Source organism: Montipora capricornis, chromosome 3 (assembly GCF_036669925.1).
Source record: "Montipora capricornis isolate CH-2021 chromosome 3, ASM3666992v2, whole genome shotgun sequence".
NCBI classification, from domain to species: Eukaryota; Metazoa; Cnidaria; class Anthozoa; order Scleractinia; family Acroporidae; genus Montipora; species Montipora capricornis.
The window spans coordinates 73933949-73943948 of record NC_090885.1 but is presented as its reverse complement, the minus strand read 5'-3'; the positions used below and the strand labels follow the sequence as shown (position 1 = coordinate 73943948).

General features: G+C 41.5%; 1 protein-coding gene across 4 annotated transcripts in view; it reads left to right on the top strand.

The window, feature by feature from the left end:
* LOC138044071 (D(1A) dopamine receptor-like) overlaps nucleotides 1-10000 on the top strand; it is a 37611-nt gene that overhangs the window by 8174 nt on the left and 19437 nt on the right. The window lies entirely within an intron of this gene.

The window sequence follows — 10000 nt, the reverse complement described above, 5'->3', positions numbered from 1 at the left end:
CCCTTTCCGGCGGGGTTAGTAACTGAGTGGGAGACGTCAAAAGATGCAACTTGCTGTCAGGAACATACGACCAAAAATTCTATTTTAATGCCCAAAAATGCGAACTAAGCAAGTACAGATTTTGTTATCCTGCCTTACATGTATGCAAAACAAATATTGACGCAAAAGTAAATAAACAATGATATGTAGTTTTAAAGGAGAGCAGAAGGAACTTTTAGGAAGTGTCGATCGAGAATAAGACAATTTGCGAGATGAAGACATCATAAATTTTGTGCCACGAATATAATACAAGTTACCATCTGCGAAAAACATTTCGGGAGATTTTTGTACGTTCAACTTGAGTTCAATTTTTCTATTGTACTTTTGGTCGTACAAGTAAAATCACAAAATCGAAAGTGACATCGATTTTAGCGGCCGCCTGTGATCAAGTTACCTTGCGTGTTTAATACTGACAACTCACGAAACAAAGGATGCATCTGTGACAAAATGACGGCAAGACACCGGGTTTTTGTTAGTTTACTATTTTTCTTTCAAGTTTTAATAAAGTTCGACAAGATACATGTGCGAATTTTAACACAAAGATCTCAATCGTTGATGTTAGCCCTGGTGTCAGCTGAAGTTAAGCTCCTCCGAATGAGGTAAGTACTTGGATTGGGGACCGCTGCGAAGTCCCCGTTACGGACATCAGTAATTCGTTTTTTTAAAACTTGATTTCATTTTTTATTTTGTTTGGCCGTTGAAAGCTATTTTCTTATTTTCTTTCTACGTCAAAACGGCTGAACAAACCGGTTCCCAAGAAATATTAGAGTATTCGTGCTATGCAAAATACTTCTAATGAAGTATTCGTTCTGTGCAAAATACCGTAATGTTCACAGCGGAACACACAAGTATAAGTACGAAGCAAGATCTAGAAATAAGGTAGAAAATTCTTCTTACCTTTAAAGCTTGTCTTTCTCAAAGAAAAAACATCATCGAATATTTTAATACTGTGTCAATCATGGCCGGCGGAGAGATTCTACAATAAATAATTGCTTTCCTAATGGTAACAGAACTGTGTCGCGGTGGCCGAGTGGTCTAACGCGCGCACATGATCGCGAAGCGCAGGGCAAGTATATAATTTCTAAATGGGGCAGGGAAGTTCAGATATATTGAAGGGTATAAAAGTAAATTTACCCGATCGGAGCTTATTTCAATATCCGTGGGGTATGACTACCAACAAAAAAAATAAAATTTGACACCAGCCTGAATTTAAGACGTGGTATGCCTTCGGCATTCCACGTAAAAAACAAACCTAGAAGCAATATAGTTTATCGTGTGTTTTATATCTAGAGTGAGACCGGGAGTAACATAGAATGTTATGATTATGAGAATTGTACTATACTCGTATATCAAAAATACTTATATAATCGTCCTTCAAGGAGTTTATTCTTAAGTTTGCTTTTAAATTGATTTTTATTTAGTGTTTTGATAGAGAGTGGAATGCTGTTCCAAATCAAGGCACCTGAGATAGATCATAAAGAAGGCTCTTTCATATTTTCAGTTCTAGCTTGCTCAACATAATAATTCTCGTTAGTAACAGATCTAATCCGGTAACTATGGACCAAAGACAGTTTCTTGAACATATCCTTATGTTACTGGGAGCAAGATTATAATGAACGTCATATATGTAACAATTATTATCGAGGTGTTAAGCCGGAGATGAAGAAGACGAAGCGGATAATGGCGGTTCAACAAGAGCACGTGTTTTTATTCTTCAAAACGAGGCTAACCGACGTCACGGTTTACAATGATAGCCAATGTTAAGCAATATTGTTACATCCTCCCCCTTTTTTTTTTTTATTTTTTTTTTTTTTTTTTTTTTAGCGAAAATGAACTAAAGCAACGCTGCGAGTGTCTCTCAGTCCTTACAAAAGAGTAATAGAAAAAAAAAAACAAAAAAAACAAACAAAATAACAAAAAAATGATTAAGTCTTAACATAGTCCTGGAATCTAACTGGTTCTTTGATGACACGGCCCGAGCGAGTACACACAGGTGACGACTGCTTGGTGGTCCTTGCTTCCAGGTGGCTTTTCTGGCCGTTCGCAGCTCTTGTGTTTGGCAATTGAGTATCCTGACCCCGTTGAGGTCCAGGCAGTGGATCTGGTACAGGCAGTGCATCCGCTGCGGGAATGGAAGGGCTCTTCACTAGGTGCTGCCTATTGCGTCTAAAGCTGGAACCGTGTGACTGGACTTCATAGGATCTCTCATCTAGTCGCTTTGTCACGTGACCCTCATCCCAACTGTGTTTACCAAGGACAAATGGTTTCATTCTAACTGTGTCGCCAGCTTTTAAGGCCGGAAGGTCATGGGATGACCGATTGTAGTAATGCTGCTGCCTCTTTTGGTTGAGCTGGAGTTGTTCCCTTTCATAGAGGCTGGGTGGGCTTCTGGGTTCCAGGAGCGATCTTGTGGACGGTAACAAGCTTCTTGTCCTTCTCCCCAAAAGACGCTGTGCCGGGCTACTGGCAACACCTTGAGTTGGTGTGTTCCGGATATTGAGTAGAGCTAGGTACTGGTCTTCTCCTGACTTTGATGTCTTGCGTAACATTCTTTTTGCCGTCTTCACAGCCGATTCAACTTTTCCATTTGCCTGGCTGTGGTGTGGTGATATGGTAGTGTGCTCAATGCCCCATGTCCTGGTAAAAGATTTGAATTCACGTGATGTAAATTGGGGGCCATTATCTGTAACCAGTTGTCTAGGAATACCATATCGTGCCAGGTGTGACTTCAATCTTTTGATCACAGTTGATGATTTGGTGTCGGTGAGTGGATCCAATTCCCAGAAGTTGGACTTGTAGCAGACGGTGACGAGGTACTCTTTGTCATTACAGGTGAAAAGGTCTGCCCCAATTTTCTCCCAAGCTCCGTCCGGGATTTCATGAGACATGAGCGTCTCTTTACAAGGTGTTAGTTCATACTCGCGGCATGTCTCACAGGTGCGAATCCAAGCTTTTAATTCCTTGTTCATGCCGGGCCAATAAACATGTTCCCTTGCACGGCGCAGGCAGGCCTCAATTCCTTGGTGTCCACTATGGACATCTTTTTTGACAGCTGTGCGCATTCCCTTTGGTATAACAAGCCGCTCGCCACGAAATATAAGGCCATCAGTGACTGCGAGCTCATCCCTAACACTGAAGTATGGGGTGACAAGGGGTGGTAGCGATTTCTCATCTGCTGGCCAACCTTCCTGTATTACGCGTTTCAGCTGTTGAAGAGAGGTGTCATCGTTGGTGTATTGGCGGATCTCGCGGATCTTCTCTTCAGGCATGATCAGGTAGGAGAGGGCATTTATGGTCTCGAATTCTTCTTGTCCACAATCAGAGGCTTTTGGCAGGTGAGCCCTGCTGAGCGTGTCGGCCAGGTACATCTCTTTACCATTTAGGTATCGCACTTCAATGTCATATGCCAGGGCGCGCATTAGCATTCCCTGTAAGCGTTTAGGGGCTCTGTCCAAGGGTTTCTTTACGATGCTTGCAAGTGGTTTATGATCTGAGTACACAGTCACAGGGCGGCCAAACGTGTACTGGTGCCACTTTTCTAGGGAAAATACAATTGCGAGCATCTCCTTCTCTATGGTAGCATATCTCGTTTCTGCCTCACTCAAAGCGCGGCTTGCGTATGCTAGCGGCTGACCGTCTTGAAGTAGGGCGGCTCCCAGTCCCTGTCCACTAGCGTCACACTGGATCGATAGGTTTTTACTTGGATCGAAGTAGGCTAGCACAGGTGCGTTTGTCAGCAAACGCTTCATCTCTGTAAAGGCTTTCTCGTGTACAGCATCCCACATCCACTCGGAGGTAGGGAGAGCTAGGTCATAGATTGGACGCATCACATCGGCAAGGTTTGGAACAAATTTAGACAGGTAATTTACTGTTCCTCGTAGTCTTTCTACAGATGCTTTGTCTTGAGGAGGAACCATGTTTTGGACTGCCTCCACTTTAGTGGGGTCTGGCTTGAGGCCATCACTGGTTAAGACATGACCCATGAACGGAATCTCGCTGAGACCAAAGCGGCACTTCTCTTTGCTCAAGGTGATACCCTTATCAACACAGCAGGTGAGGAAGGTACGGACACGTGTATCGTGTTCCTCATCTGTTCGACCCCAGATAATCACATCGTCAGCGATACAGCGCACCCCTTCAAGGCCCTCAAGAGCATGATGCAGACGTTTTTGGAAGATCTCGCTGCTAACTTTCAAACCAAATGGGAGACGCAGCCACCGATAACGCCCAAAAGGGGTGGCAAATGTGGTTAACAAACTTGATGCATGATCGAGCTCACAGTGGAGGTACCCAGACTTGAGATCACAAACAGAGAATACTTTCGCCTTGGTAAGTTCTGGAAGTACATTTTCCAGAGTGGGAAGCTGGTAGTGTTCGCGCTTCAGTGCGTCATTTAGAGGTCGGGGATCAATGCAGATACGAATTCCAGCTTTCTTTTCAGCAACAGACATCTGACTCACCCAGTCAGTGGGTTCGTCGACAGGCACAATGATACTCGCGTCCACAAGACGCTGGAGTTCATCTTTGACAACTTGTTTTCTAGATTCAGGCAGGGTGCGTGCACAACGGATTACAGGAGTGGAACCTTCAATCAATGTCAAGTGAACCTTCTTTCCAGGTAGGGTACCAGGGGTGTCCTTAAAAGCCTCAGGAAACTGTTTGAAGTGTTGATTTTCGTGGTTGACAGCATTAACTGCTTTAAACAGGTCATAATGAACACTTATGAGATTCATCTTCTGTGCGGCGGTACCACTGAGGAGAGGTGTGAGGTGGTCTTTAACAATGACGAAGTCCACCTTGTACGTTTTCTTGGTAGCCGGGTTCTTGACTTTCACTTTACACTTGCCAAGAGCGGGCATAGAGGTTTTGTTCCACATCTGAAGATGGACCCTCTCAGGGCGGATAGCATGCTGATCCCTCAGGAAGTGTTTGGGAAGAATACAAACTGTAGCCCCACTGTCGATTTGCATTTTGACAGGTCTTTCGTTTACCTCCATTTCGCAGAAAATAAGCTGGTTTCCAGGACTTACTGAATTCACAAATTCACTTTCGAGAGCTGTTACAGTGCTGATTGTCCCAGTGCTGCTTACGGATGAGTCGGAGGAGTAACCGTCGCCCAGAGAGTTGACACCTTGGTGTTTACATTTCGTTGAAGCTTTAAAGTGATTTCTTTCACCGCAGGATGCACAGGTCTTTCCCCAAGCAGGGCACATTTCCTTTTTCATTACATGAAGTTGGAGACAGAATAGACATTTCTTCTTTCCAGAATGCTTATCATCACTCTGGGGAGTCTTCTTATGCTGGAGTTTGTTTGGGGCTGACTTCTTTGTCTTCTTCGAAATATCCTTGACCTTGTTGATTTCTTCATTCTTCAGAGCCTTCATGTGAAGAGAAGCAGCTTCCATTCCCCGACAGATTTCAATAGCTTTATTAAGAGTCAGATCGTGAGTAGAGAGGAGTTCTTCACGTGTTTTGTCATCCGAGATTCCTAAGAGTAGGCGGTCCATTATTAGCAAGTCTAGCATGCAGTCACAGAAACCACAGGTTTTGGCCATGTTTCGCAAAACTGAAAGATACTCATCGATTGACTCGCCAGAGGCTTGATCTCTACGGTTAAACTGAAAACGTTCAAAGAATTCCTGTGTTTGGCCAAGAAAGTGCTGATCGTATTTGGCTAGAATATCCGCCATTTTATTTCTGTCCTCACCTTCGGAGAATTTCATGCCGTTGTAAAGTCGCAAAGCTTCTATTCCAATCGTGTGCAGTAAAATAGCGCACTTGTAGTCTTCTGGCTGGCTGTTTAAGCCCGTGATAATACAGTAATTATCCCATCGTTGTTTCCAGATTTTCCAGTTATCAGCCCGATCGCCTTCGATCTCTAGAGGTTGCGGAGGAGAAACTTGTGGCCTTCGAAAAGCCGGAGCTGGAGCGAGCGTTCCAGAAGCTTGACCGCTAGAATCAGTCATTATGTTCTTTGTTTTACCGCTGCCATCATGTAACAATTATTATCGAGGTGTTAAGCCGGAGATGAAGAAGACGAAGCGGATAATGGCGGTTCAACAAGAGCACGTGTTTTTATTCTTCAAAACGAGGCTAACCGACGTCACGGTTTACAATGATAGCCAATGTTAAGCAATATTGTTACAATATATTAGAAGGCTCATTTGCTCAAACAGCAAGAATGATATCGGCAGCTGAGTATAATGCTATAATGCTAAGAATAATGGGACGGCATGAGCTCTTGGATTACTGAAGAACGTTAGCCTAAGGGCTCTCTTTTGGAGAACTAGTAGTTTATGAAGGTGTGTCTCAGCAGCCTGACCCCAAGCACAGATACCGTAGTTCAGATAGGGAAGAATTAAAGAGCGGTATAAGGTGGGAAGTACATGACGGGGAACAAAATGTCTGAGCTTGGCAATAATCCCGATTGTTTTACTGAATTTTTGACAGATGTAATCTATATGATATTTCCATCAGAGGTTCGAATCAATGAGTATGGAAGATATTTAATATATATATTTTTTCATTTCTAACGGTTGGCTAGTTTGCTATCTCAGTATTATTCTAATATTGGGATGAAAGGAAAGAGTCTTTTGGCGTGGATATAATAAGATTTTTCGGCATTCAAGGTTAGTTTATTGACAGTTAACCACGTACACACTTTGGAAAGCTCTTCGTTAAATTCAGATTCGAGTGTTTAAGATCTCCTTTTCCATCAGTTACACTAGTATCATCGGCAAACAAGTAGAAATGAATATTATTAGAAGATTTATGTAAATCATTGACATGCAAGAGAAAAAGCAAGGGTCCCAGTACGGAAACTTGAGGAACTCCGCAGAGGGTTTGACTGGCGTCCGATATATAACCATTAACAGTCGTATATTGTCCGCGAATAATTAGATATGACCTAAACCAATCATTTACTACGCCTCTGAAGCCATATCTTTCAAGGTTAGAGAGAAGAATATCATAATTTACCGAATCGAAAACCTCTTTTAAACCAATGAATAAACAACAAGTGAATTGGCGCTGGTGAAGGTGCCGACAGGTATATCCGACATAACCTGCGTCGCACAGGTCACACTTGAATTGGTACACAACGCACTGTTGAAGAGCAGAAAGGGGCAACCATCGGCGACCATCTGAGAGAGAAACATGCATTGGAACCTAACAACATCGCAAAGAGTTTTAGAATCCTGAGAAAGTGCCAGAACAAGTTTGATTGTCTTGTTTTTGAAATGTTTTTTATAAAAGAACTGAAACCATCGCTAAACAAACAGTGTGACTCTATCCGCGCCAAATTATTTGTTTAGAACAGTTCTTGTAATTAATTATTTTTTGTCTATTGTTTTTCTCTAGCTACCGTTCATTACTCCATATATTTTTAGCACTTTTTACACTTTTGTACATATTTTATCACATTTCGGCGTTCGCCGCATTTTTATCTAGTTTTTACATATTTATGCTAATTCTTAAAACTTTTATTCTCACTTGAAAATGACCTCCGAGGGGTCGAAACGTCGTGACTTTTTATCGTTAGTTTTTATTACAAAATCTATATCTAAAAGACTTCTGATTATGAATTGGCCTTTATCAAAATTAGTAAGAATGTCATTTAGGATTTCTAGAGTAGCATGTTGTGTACTATGCTTACCGTGGAATCCGTATTGAGATGAATATAATATATTATGTTTGTCAACAAACTTAATGAGTCTTACATAAACCAATTTTTCAAATATTCTCTTGAAAATTGATAACAAGGAAATTGGTCGATAATTTCCTGGTTGAGATTCATCTCCTGACTTGAGAATCGGAAAAACTTTAGCGACTTTAAGTTTGGCTGGGAAAGAGTCGGTGGATACAGAGACATTGTACATTTGAGCTAAGGGTTGAGAGATAATATGACCAGACAATTTCAAAATTCTGACTAGGCACGAATAGAGTCCACAGGCTTTGTTGTTTGGGAACATTTGATTTCAGCTTCAACTTCTGCAGGGACGAAAGCTCAAAGGCCCTAGCAAGCGGCTTCAACATTTGCTTCAACATCCTTTCGATTTTGTTGAATGGCAATGTTGAAAGTGTTTGCCACCCCATTTTCACCGTGTTGAAACGTGTTGAATCGATGTTGAAAGAGTTTAAAAGCCTTTAAATTTTGCTTCAACATCAGTTCAACATTTCTTTTGTTCTCTGGAATGTTTGTTGAGCAAGCGCATGCGCAATTAAGAAAAGACGGTTGTAGACGGTTGTGTGTGGCTGTAATACGTCCGGGCGATAATATTTCGATCAGCTGATCCTACAATGGAGGACTATGCATATGACACGCCAGTGAAGTAGAGATCAACACTGCAACAAGGAAAAGAAAAACACCGGAGGCGGGCAAAACAAACAAACCAAAATGGAAGTCTGGCGAGATAGAAACGCTCATAAATGAGCTGGAAAAGCTAAGCTGTCTGTGGGACGTCTTCGGTAAAGACTACCACTGGGACCTGAAACTAATTACCAGGCCTCTCGCTAAGTTTTGTTGAATGGAATGTTGAAATCGTTCGCCCATCCCACCGTTCAACATCATTCAACAACCCTTGAACACTGCGTTCAACAAAATTGAATGGATGTTGAAGCAAATGTCGAAGCCGTTTGTTAGGGCCCTCAAGGGTCAAAATAAAAAGAGCTTACCATTGGCGGGTCTAACAAAGTTCTAAAGTCGTGGTCAAGTGACGGAGAAGGTATACAAGAAGCCAATTTATGTCCAAGGGTTGCAAAAAACGTGTTTAAGAAAGTTACTTATTTCCTTTGGGTTAGTATCGTTTCCGAGTTGGCGGTAACAAGGCGGTGAGTTGTGGTTTTTGACCACTTTTTGTCTTTCTTGAGCTAATGTCGTTTATACCTATCCACGTTTCTTTGCAGGTGTTCATGTTCATAGTAATTGTTCATAATAATTTTTCTTGCTTAGACACGTTAAACTGACTATTTTGTTTCGGTATTCGGTTTTTAATCTGCGTTAAAAAATAAGTTTTTTTAAATAAGTTTTTTATTCGTATTGAAGTTCTGATTCCCCTGGTAATCCATGGTTTCGATAATATTTTTTCCCTGCGCTCGGAAAGAATTTTCATCGGGGCGTGCTTGTTAATCAAGGGATTTAATTTTTTGTGAAAAGATGTGAGGGACTTGTTAACGGGGTTCGTGCTACTCCTTGAAGTCCTTAAAAAGCCCTGGAATTTTATTTTGGACTTAAAGGGGGCTTGAAAAGCCCTTGAAAATAGGGATTGGTGGGAAACTGCTTGAAAACTCCTTAAAGTTTTGCTCGGTTGAAACTTGTTGAGATTGCAACGTGCTAAGTTAAAGAGACACTTTATAAATTGAGACCAAATTTGACTATTGGGGAGAGATTAAGTGTAAAAATTAACATGCCATGCAGGCTGTGGGAAGAATATCAAGGTAGGCTTTTTCAGCAAAGAAAACACTGAGACACGGTATATGGCATAGAAATCTTTTACAAACACTCCTTGAAAACTCATGAATGTTCGGTTTAATTTTGAAAACTCTTCGAATACCCCTGGAATTTTAATATGTACAAACTCCAGCATGAACCCTGTGTTAACATATCATCGGAAAGATTAGAGTATTCAGTCGATTTCGTGCAACTCCGAGAGAAACGTGTTAGCATTGAAATTGGAGTATCACGCATTTTTTCCTTTGCTTCGAATAGTTCATTACGCAAGGTTAAGTTGCGACAATACAAAACTGAGTGAAATGGTCCTTGGTTATAATGTTGCCACATATGAGCCTGTTTTCTAAATTATATGAAAAAATGTTGTCGTTAGTAACGTGGCTGAGGCCCCATAAACTCTCGTGGGCTTATCAACAGCTGGCAGTAGCGAAAAGCTTTGTGTTACAATCTTCGACAAAATTCTTGGGAAAAATTTATATTCTAGCTTAAGCATCACTTGACATGCACTTACAA